Below are 10,693 nucleotides of genomic sequence, written 5' to 3'. Positions count from 1 at the left end.
AAAAAAAAAAAATGAATGCTGTTTTTCTGAAAATTAATAAATTGAAAAAAAATTAGGTATTCATCCTTTCTGATGGAGGCATAATACTCCTTATTGTATATGGACCACATCTTCCTTATCCATTCGTCTGTTGAAGGGCATCTTAGTTTTTTCCACAGTTTTTTATTTTAAGATGAAACAGGTAACCAGACCAAAATCCATGTAGAGGTTAATGAATTAAGATTATAAGGTAAATACCCTTGTAACAACCAACCGAGGTCAAAAACTAGACTTTCAATGTACCCCTAAAAGCCCTTTTTCATGCTTCAAACCACAGCCTCTCCTTTCCTCTAAATGTAACTCTGCTAACTTTTTGTAGTAGGAACCTCCTTGTATTTCTTCATGATTTTACTATCCAAGCGTGTATACTTAGTGAAGTATCACCATATATATTTTGCTAACTTAGTTATTTAATTTTCATTCAATCTAGATACCATTTTTCTATCCATTTCTTTTTTTTCCTTCCTTCCTTCCTTCCTTCCTTCCTTCCTTCTTTCCCCTTTTCTCCTTCCCTTTCCATTTATCTATTGAAGAAGTAATACTTTTATATGTAGATTTTCTTATTGCCTGGATTTCAAACTGATTGTGCAGCCCAGCATGTTTCCTTGCCCTATTTTCTACAAACTAACAGCTGGATCTAGAAATCTAGACAGACTTAGGTTCAAAGCTTTCAACAAAACTATAGATTGTGTTGTGACCTTTCAACAAGAAGCGCAATGTGGCTGGCTTTCACTCTTTTGATCTCACCAAGGGAATGATACTAAGTGCCTAGATTCCTGAATTGCTGTTTTGTAAAAGGCTAATATACTTATTTTGTCACTTTGTTTCCATTTATTCTTTTAAATTTATTAAGGTTTATTTTATAGCACAAAATATAGTTTACCATGATGGATGTCCTGTGTAAGCTTGCAGAGATTGTGTATTCTGTTATAGTTAGACGAAGTATTCTATAAATGTCAATTAGATCCAATTGATTGATATGCTGCTGTTTGGTTTAACTATGTCCTTACTGATTTTCTGCCTGCTGGATCTCCAATTGCTGGTAGAAGGGTGTTGAGGTCTCCATTGAGAATAGTGGATTCATTGGTTTCTCTATCAGGTTTTGCCTCATATATTTTGACATTGTTCTTAGACACACACTAAGGATTGTGATGTCTTCTTGGTAAATTAATCAACTTGTCATGATGTAATGCCTCTTTATATTGCTGGTAATTGTCCTCTCTCTGAAGTCTGATATGTCTGAAATTCATACAGCTACTCCAGCTTCCTTCTGATCAGGGGTATACTATGGTGTATCTTTCTCTATATCTTTATATTTACCCTATGTCTTTATATTTAAGATGGGTTTCTTGTAAACAATATATATCATTGGGTGTTGTTTTCTGATCCATTCTGATACTCTGTATTTTAATTGGTGTACTTAAATCACTGATGTTTAAAGTGATAATTGATAAAGCTGGAATTCTACCTACCATATCTGTTACTGTTTTCTATTTATTGCTCTTGGTTTCGTTTTTCTCTGCCATTACTATACTTCTATAGTATCATTACTATACTTCTATGCTTCTAATTTTAAGTGAGAATCTTATACAATTCATCTATTTCTCCTTGGAGCTTTTGGCTTTTGCATCATATATTTCAATTTATCTTTGTCTGTTAGCATATTAGTTATACTTTTTAAATGTTTTCTGCATTGCCCTTAAGTTTACAATATACATTTATGACTAATCCAAGTCCACCTTCAAATACACTATACCTCTCGAAGGGTTCACAATACCTACAAGGGTTTGCAATCCCTCCCTCCCATCTCTTATAAAATTTCTGTCATTCATTTCCTTATCTCTATGTGATAGTCACAAAATTAATTGTTACTTACTATAAATACTTTGAGAAAAACTGTTAAGAACAACAAAAAACATTGGGGTAGAGATGGCCCTTCTTTTCACAACATCTGTATCTTTGGGGTAAATACCCAGGAGTGCAATTGCAGGGTCATGGGGAAGTTCTATTTTTAATTTCTTGAGGAATCTCCACACTGCAAAGAAGACATCCAGATGGCGAACAGACACATGAAAAAGTGCTCCATATCACTCGGCATCAGGGAAATACAAATCAAAACCACAATGAGATATCACCTCACACTGTTCTTCAAAGAGGCTGCACCAACTTGCATTCCCACCAACAGTGTAAGAGGGTTCCCCTTTCTCCACATCCTCTCCAACACATGTTGTTTCCTGTTTTGTTAATTTTGGCCATTCTAACTGGTGTAAGGTGATCTCTCAATGTGGTTTTAATTTGAATCTCCCTGATGGCTAGTGATGATGAACATTTTTTCATGTGTCTGATAGCCATTTGTATGTCTTGATTGGAGAAGTGTCTGTTCATATCTTCTTCCCATTTTTTTGATATGTTTGCCTGTTTCATGTGTGTTGAGTTTGAGGAGTTCATTATAGATCCTGGATATCAACCTTTTGTCTGTACTGTCATTTGCAAATATCTTCTCCCATTCCGTGGGTTGCCTCTTTGTTTTTTTGACTGTTTCCTTTGCTGTGCAGAAGCTTTTAATTTTGATGAAGTTCCAAAAGTTTATTTTCGCTTTTGTTTCCTTTGCCTTTGGAGACATATCTTGAAAGAAGCTGCTGTGGCTGATTTCGAAGAGATTACTGCCTATGTTCTCCTCTAGGATTCTAATGGATTCCTGTCTCACGTTGAGGTCTTTTATCCATTTTGAGTTTATCTTTGTGTACAGTGTAAGAGAATGGTCGAGTTTCATTCTTCTACATATAGCTGTCCAGTTTTCCCAGCACCATTTATTGAAGAGACTGTCTTTTTTCCATTGCATATTTTTTCCTGTTTTCTCGAAGATTAATTGACCGTAGAGTTGAGGGTCCATATCTGGGCTCTCTACTCTGTTCCACTGGTCCATGTGTCTGTTTTTATGCCAGTACCATGCTGTCTTGGTGATCACAGCTTTGTAGTAAAGCTTGAAATCAGGTAACATGATGCCCCCAGCTTTATTTTTGTTTTTCAACATTTCAACATGGCTGCTTCATTCAGCTTGCTGTTCAACCCTAGTGAATTATGCAGTTTAGTTATGACATTCCTCAACTCTGTGACTTCTGCTTGGTACTTTCTTATATTTTCTATCTCTTTTTTGAAGTTTTCACTGTGTTCATCCATTATTCTCCTGAGTTTGATGAATATCTCTATGATGATCATTTTGAATTCTTTATCAGGTAGATTACTTATCTCTCTATTAATAAGGTACTTTTTCTGAAATGTTTTCCTGTCCTCTCATTTTGAACATGTTTCTTTGTTTCTTCATTTGCTTGACTTTCTGTGCTTATTTCTATGTATTAGGCAAAACAGCTACCTTTTTTAGTCTTAAAGGAGTCTTGGTCTTGTGTAGGTAATGAAACTTCTTGTTCAAACTTACTCTAGCTCTTTGCTGTCTCTTGGACCTTTATGATTTTGTAAACCCTGAGGTTTTTTTTAAAGACATAGCTATTTATTTATTTATTTATTTATTTATTTGACAGAGAAAGAGAGATCACAAGTAGGCAAAGAAGCAGGAAGAGGGGGAAGCAGGCCTTCTGCTGAACAGAGAGCCTGATGTGGGGATCGATCCCAGGACCCTGACACCATGACCTGAGCTAAAGGCAGAGGCTTAATACACTGAGCCAACCAGGTACCCCTCATCCCCCAGATTTATTCTTGATATATCTCTATTATTGAGGTTATTCCAAGACTTATCATTGTCCTAAAGGAAAGAATTTTAATAATACCTCATTTTAGAAAGAAACTTTTAAAGTGTGCAAATATATACAGTCTTATAGGACCATAATCCCTAACTGACCTCCAGACCAGGAATTCTGGAGATGTCCCCTGGGTGATAGCTGCAAAACTGGGGTTCCAGATGAGTGTAAATGTTTCTTTCTGGGAGGTTTCATTGAGTTGTGGCAAAACCAAGGTGGTACTCGAAGATGGTGGCTCCCTGCTTACATTCCCTGGAAAGGCCTCGGTGTGTAGGAAACTTGAAGCCTGTCCCCCAGGCTGAAGCTCCAAGCTAAGTAAAAAGGCCTTTTTCACAGGTGGACTGGAGCTGTGTTTCAATGTGCTGTTTGTGCAATGCCTTGATGGTAGTGGCATTCCAAAAACTGGCTTTATGATTAGTACATTCATGTGGAACTCAGGAATGCCAAGACCTTGGCGACCAAGACCAGGCAATCAAATGGTGTCCTCTCTGTGAACTGCACATGCATTAGCTAGCCATCTGGTGAATGTACAGGGCAGGGCACATTCACTGGCTTCAAAAAGGCCCAGGAAAATGTCTTGGCTGTGCATGTTCACAAGCTTTGGGAATGCAGAACAGGGCAGTACCTTGTCTGTGTGCATACAGCCGGTGAGTAGGGAAGTATCACAATCACATGTGCTTATTAACTTTAGGGAGCAGGAGAATGCCATGAAAGTTTGTGGTCACCTGCCTCAACCAGGGAGTGGGAGGATATAGCAACCACCATGCTCTATAGCTTCACCAAGGCAGTGAGATTGTACCATGACCACTTGTCCCCACTGGTCTTAGCAAGACAGCAGAAGGGTGCTGCACCCTAACTCATCTATGTGTGCTAGCAAAGGTAGGTTAGAGTGCAAAAATGGCACCGGCCAGCTCTTCCATCTCTGGGGGAAATTTCAAATTCTCCTGCCCCTCCATCTTATGCTTTTAGATTGGCAAATGAATCTCCTTCACCTATAGTCTAGGCACTTTTCTAATGTCTGTTTCTTTGGGTGTTCTGGGGAGTGAGACCATATGTCAGTCTCTTAAAGGGGAAATCTCAATTTTCTATAGCACTTTGGGTTCCTTGGTCATCAGTCCCATTGGTTTTTCTAAGCTAGGTATTTTGGGGGCTTGTCTCTTGCACAGTTCCCAGAGGCTGGTATCTGATGTGGAGGACCAACCCCTTGCTCCTCTGTAGCAGGGCCAAATTGGTGACATCTCCCCTTATTGTGTGTCCCCATGTCAGGAGTGGAGTTTTGAGGATATTGTGTTTCTGCTTTTCCTAACGTTCTTGACATGGTCATTTTAGCTTTTGTTGTGAAGAAGCAATGTCATGTAGTTTTTGGATGTTTTTCAGAGGAAAATGACTTCTATGTAGCTGTAGATTTGGTATGTCTGTGGGATAAGATGAGTTCAGGATCTTCCTACACTACCATCATGTAGAAGTCCTCCCTCCTGGAGTTTTTAACTCTCAAGCCTGTCTACACTGAGCTTCCAACAATTCATCTATTACCACTTAGATTTTCTCTCCTGGTTTTAGCTCCAGTGGCAGTTTCTGCTCCTGGGTTAATGCTGTCACAGTGTGAGCCTACATATTTACCTATTTGTCTCTGCAATTTGGGGGATTAAGTTTTCTCTGTGACCTTATTCTCTAATGAATTTAATAAGAGTCATTGATTTTCAGTTTATTCCATTTTTTTTCTTATTATGACGATCAAAGAGATGACTTCCAAGTTCCTTTCATGCCAGACTGACCAGAAACTGGGAGTCTTGTTTTCATTTATTAGAATACTTTTATAAAGGGGCACCTGGGTGGCTCAGTGGGCTAAGCCTCTGCCTTCAATTCAGGTCATGATCTTGGGCTCCTGGGATCAAGCCCCACATCAGGCTCTTGGCTTAGCAGGGAACCTGTTTCCCCTCTCTCTCTCTGCCTGCCTCTCTGCCTACTTGTGATCTCTCTCTCTCTGTCAAATAAATAAATAAAATCTTTTTAAAAAAGAATACTTTTACAAGGAGACATTTCCTCCAATTGTTATTTAATTACATCATATAGATGATATAAGAATAGCAAAATAAACACTTATTTTTTATTTTTATTTACTTAGATTTCCAGATAGTTGTTTCCCTATCATTCAAATAAAGTGACCTAATAGTAATTTTAAGATAACTTAAGACTCAGAGTAATGTTGCATAATCAGAAGAACATTACAGTACAGCCATCATACAGCTTTCCTTTTGTGTTAATGACTTATATAAGCATACACATTAATCAAAACTAAGAAATTAATATAGGTAAAAAGTAATAACTGAGGTAAATTTGATTGGATTTCACCTTGTTTTTCTACTAATGTCTTTTTCTGTTCCAGATGTCCCTAGAATATCACATTGCATTTAGTTTTCATGCCTCTGTAGTCTTCTCTAATTTGGAATAATTTGTCCATTTATCCTTATCCTTCAGAACCTAGAAACTTCACATTCTTTTGAAAAATTCTGGATAGATATTTTTAGAATGTACCTCTCTTCTTACCTCTTACCTTTTCTTCTCATGATTATATTGAGTTTATTAATTAATGGGAAGGATACCACCAAGTGGGGTGCCCTTCTAGTACAGGGGATCAGGGGATGCCTGATGCAATTATCTATTATTGATTATGTTAATCTTTATCACATGGCTAAGATAATATACACCAGAGATATTCAGTGTAAACCTACCATTTTATTTCTTAAAATTAGTAGATATTTGGAGACAGATATGTGAAAAATTAAATACTTTGTGCTCAAAATTTGTCTATTATTATTTATCAATGGATTTTGCCTGTGGCGATTATATCTCTAGTATTCTAATAGGGATTTTTTTTCATTTCTCCTTTTTGTTTCTTCTGCATTTACTAATGGGAATTCTTATGTAGGTAAGAGTTATCTCACCTCCCTCATTTACATATCTACTTATTTATTTATTCAGTTATACATTATATCAATATGGACTCATGAGTGTTTAATTTTTCAGGTTATATTTTGGTACTATATTATGTATCTTTTAACTAAATATGTTCATTGAGTGCTCTTTGATCATTGTTCTCTGGACATTAAAAGGTCTTTTAGATTAGCTTTTGCACTCTATGACATGTCCCCATCTTTTGTTGTTTTTGTTTTGTTTCCTTCTTTTGTTTAATTTTAATACCTCCTTACTAATTGGCACTAAAAGATGTTCTAGTATCCTCATGTATTTTCCCTGCCTGGAAGCAACCACATCTACAAAGAGCCATATTCCCCGATTGCTGGAGAATGAAATTTATCTAGAAATTAAGACCTGAACACAAAATATGCTTAATGCTACTGGCATGACATAACATCAAATTTCTCTCAATGGATAAAGAAATAAATGTGTGTATACTAGCTCATGCATATATACATCTATATTTATTTTTATATTTATTTACCTGTGTGTATTTATTTAGGTAGATATATATGTATATGTATATTAGATATATATTATATTTATATATAACTATTTATGTATTTACCTATATAAATATATATATATTTATACATCCATGTTGAGCCTTCAACTTCAATGCATCATCATATAATTCATTCTAGACTTACCTCTTGCCTTATCTGTAATTTCTTTCTCCCACAGTGATAAATTCAGTTCTCATTCTCTATAATATATTTATTTATTTGTTCAATACTAGTGCACAAAGCAGTTTCAGAATTTTTAACCCAATCCTTCTGGGAAACAAATATGCCAACAAAAGTACAGTGGGTTTTTTTGCAGTTCTTTTTCTCTTTAGCCATAAAGTACTCAGCCAAACACTGCCTTTTGAACTTACGTATGATACTTTCTTCTTATTTCACTTAGTGTGCTTATGTAATTCATTAATAATGTAGTTTAATTCATTTATCATAGTCTGGAATCAACCTTTCCCCTATATCTTGGTTAATTTTTGAATATTACATGACTAAAATTCACTTTTTATGGAAATAGTTCTATATATTTTGACAAACGAATAGTCTTGTGCTAACACTAGATTTTCCATATAAACTGTTTAGTATTAGTTTCCTCATCTCAAAAGTTCCTTCATATATGTGATCTCCCTTCCAATACAAGACAATATCTGATATGTTTTAATTTTCTATAGTTTTATGTAATTTCCGAAGTTTTCTATAGTTCTGCTTTTTCCAGTGTTACATAAGTTGAATTACACAAGAGTTCATTTCTTTAATCTTTCTTACTTCACTTAGCAAAATGTATTTAAGAATTAGCCATAATTTTGTATGCATGAATGGTTTCTTTTCATTGCTAAAAAGTTTTATGCTAGATGGATTTATCATAGTTTAATTATGCGTTCACTATTTCAAGGACAGGCACATACAAGCTTTTGTGTGAACATAAATTTTTGTTTCTCTTGAATAGATACTTGGGAGTAAGACTTGGGGTCGTGGAGTATGTGTAAGTTTAATTTTATGCAAAATTGCCCAATTATCCTCTTCAATTCAGGCACAGAGATAGACATGCAGAAAAAGTAAACAGGGCTCAATCTCAGCAAGCAATCTGTTCTTGGCAGCTTCTTTGTTCCTCTGTCAAAGACTGGTCTCCCTCTCCCAGATATATCAAGGAAGAGAAAGTGCCATATAAACATGGAATTTCCTTCCCTTACCAAAAACACCTGACTTCCTTACCTGGAGAAAAATCTTCTGCCCCTCAGATATCACCAGCCAACCACAGTGGAACCCTCAGAGCTCCAGATAAACCGAACAGATAAAAATGACAGCATATGTTTCCTCTGTAACCCTAATCCTAACCCTAACCCTAAGTGACATTAAACTGTCATTGGAACTACAACCCGTAAAAGTAGACTGGGATACACATGCTAAACCTATACAGTGTGATAGCATGCCAACTAAGAGAAGATATTTAAATAGAACTCAGTGCTTCCTAATCTACTAGACACAATAAACAAAATACAGGTGAAAGTCACCTGTCATACCAAGAACGACCTTGAGTGAAAAAAGACAAACAACTGACACCAACAGCAAAACAAATCAGATGTTGGGGTTATTTGACAAGAATTTTTAAAGCAGTTGTCATAAAAACCCTTCAGAAATCAATCACAGTTTCTTTTGAAACAAATGGGAAAAAATAGAATTTTTCAACAACAACAACAAAAAAACAAAGTTATAAAAAATAACCAAATGGAAATTATAGAACTGAAAAATACAATTAAAGTGGGGGGAAAAAACCCTTGCTGGATAAACTCAATAGTAAAATGGAAATTACAGAGAAGAGAATCAGTGAAATTGAAAACATATCAAAAAAATTCACCAAATCTGAATAAACAGAGGAGAAATACGCTGAAAGAAAATAAGCAGAGTCACAGAGATCTATAAGAAAATAACAAAGAACATAACAATCATACCATTACGGTCCCAGAGTAAAGGAGAAAGATAATGGGGTAGAAAACACATTTGAAGAAAAAAATGGCTGGAAATTTCTGAAGCTTGGCAAAAAATATAAACATACAGTTCCAAAAAGTTGGGAAAACCCACATGAAATAAAACCAAGATACATTTTAATGACGTTCTAAAAATTAAAGAGAAAGATAAAAATCTTGAAAACAGCCAAAGAAAAAGAATAAATTTATCAACAGGAAAGCACCAATCAACAAAATTCTCCTCAGAACCCAAATCATGGAGATAGAAGGAAGCAAAAAATATTTTTCAAGTGCTGAGAGAAAAGAACTGTCAACCAAGAAGTCTATATCTGATGAAACTATTCTTCAGGAATGAAGAGAAAATGAAAACCCTCAGATGAGGGGACAAAAGAAGAAACTGGTACTTGAAGACCTACCCATAAAAACTAACTGAAGGAAGTTCTTCAAACAGGAAGGAAATGATAAATGAAGATATTTTGGAGCATTGGTAGGGAAGAAGGAACAAAGAAAAAAAAATGTAGGTGTTATCAGATTGTTCATTTCCTTATGGGTTTTGCACACTTTATTTAATGATTGAAGCAAAAATTATAACACCACCTAACTTTCCAGACAATGATGCTTAAAAATGGAGCTGATGAAAGGACCTAAATATAATTGATGTTTCCAAACTTAACACTAAATGGCAGAATGTTAAAAAACAATAGACTGTATACACCTATTGTACTGCCCAGAGAAAGTACAATGTAAAATACATAAAATAATACACTTAAAAAGACTGTAAATACAAAAAAGAATCTTAAAAAGTGTTCAAACAATACACAGGAAAGCAAGAAAAGACACAAAGTGATGAGAAACAGAGAAAACAAACAGAGAACCAACTTGTAAAATGACAAACATGAGATCTAACATATAAATAATTCCTTTGTATAGAAATGATATAAATATTCCAAAGAAAAGACAGAAATTGTCAGAGTGAATTTTTTAAAAAGCATGGTCCAACTATAAACTTCATATAAGAAACTCACTGCAAATTCAATGACATAGGGAGATTGAAAATGAAAGGAGAGGGAAAATATAATATGTAAATGTTAGTATTCTTTTAAAAGAAAATCAGTATTGGGTTAATAATATCTAACAAAGTGGACTTCAAAGCAAAGAAAATTGCCAGAGACATAGAAGGACACCTTATAATGATCAAAGGATCAATTATGATTATGAAGACATAATGATTTTAAATATGTCCATACCAGAAAGGGCTTTTATATCTCTCGAGAGGGTTTCTCTAATATCTTCCATGCCTTTTTCGAGCCCGGCTAGAACCTTGAGAATTGTCATTCTGAACTCTAGATCTGACATATTACCGATGTCTGTATTGATTAGGTCCCTAGCCTTCGGTACTGCCTCTTGTTCTTTTTTTTGTGTTGAATTTTTACGTCTTGTCATT

This window comes from Mustela nigripes, chromosome 13 (genome assembly GCF_022355385.1).
Source record: "Mustela nigripes isolate SB6536 chromosome 13, MUSNIG.SB6536, whole genome shotgun sequence".
Lineage (NCBI taxonomy): Eukaryota > Metazoa > Chordata > Mammalia > Carnivora > Mustelidae > Mustela > Mustela nigripes.
This window is presented reverse-complemented; position numbering follows the sequence as displayed.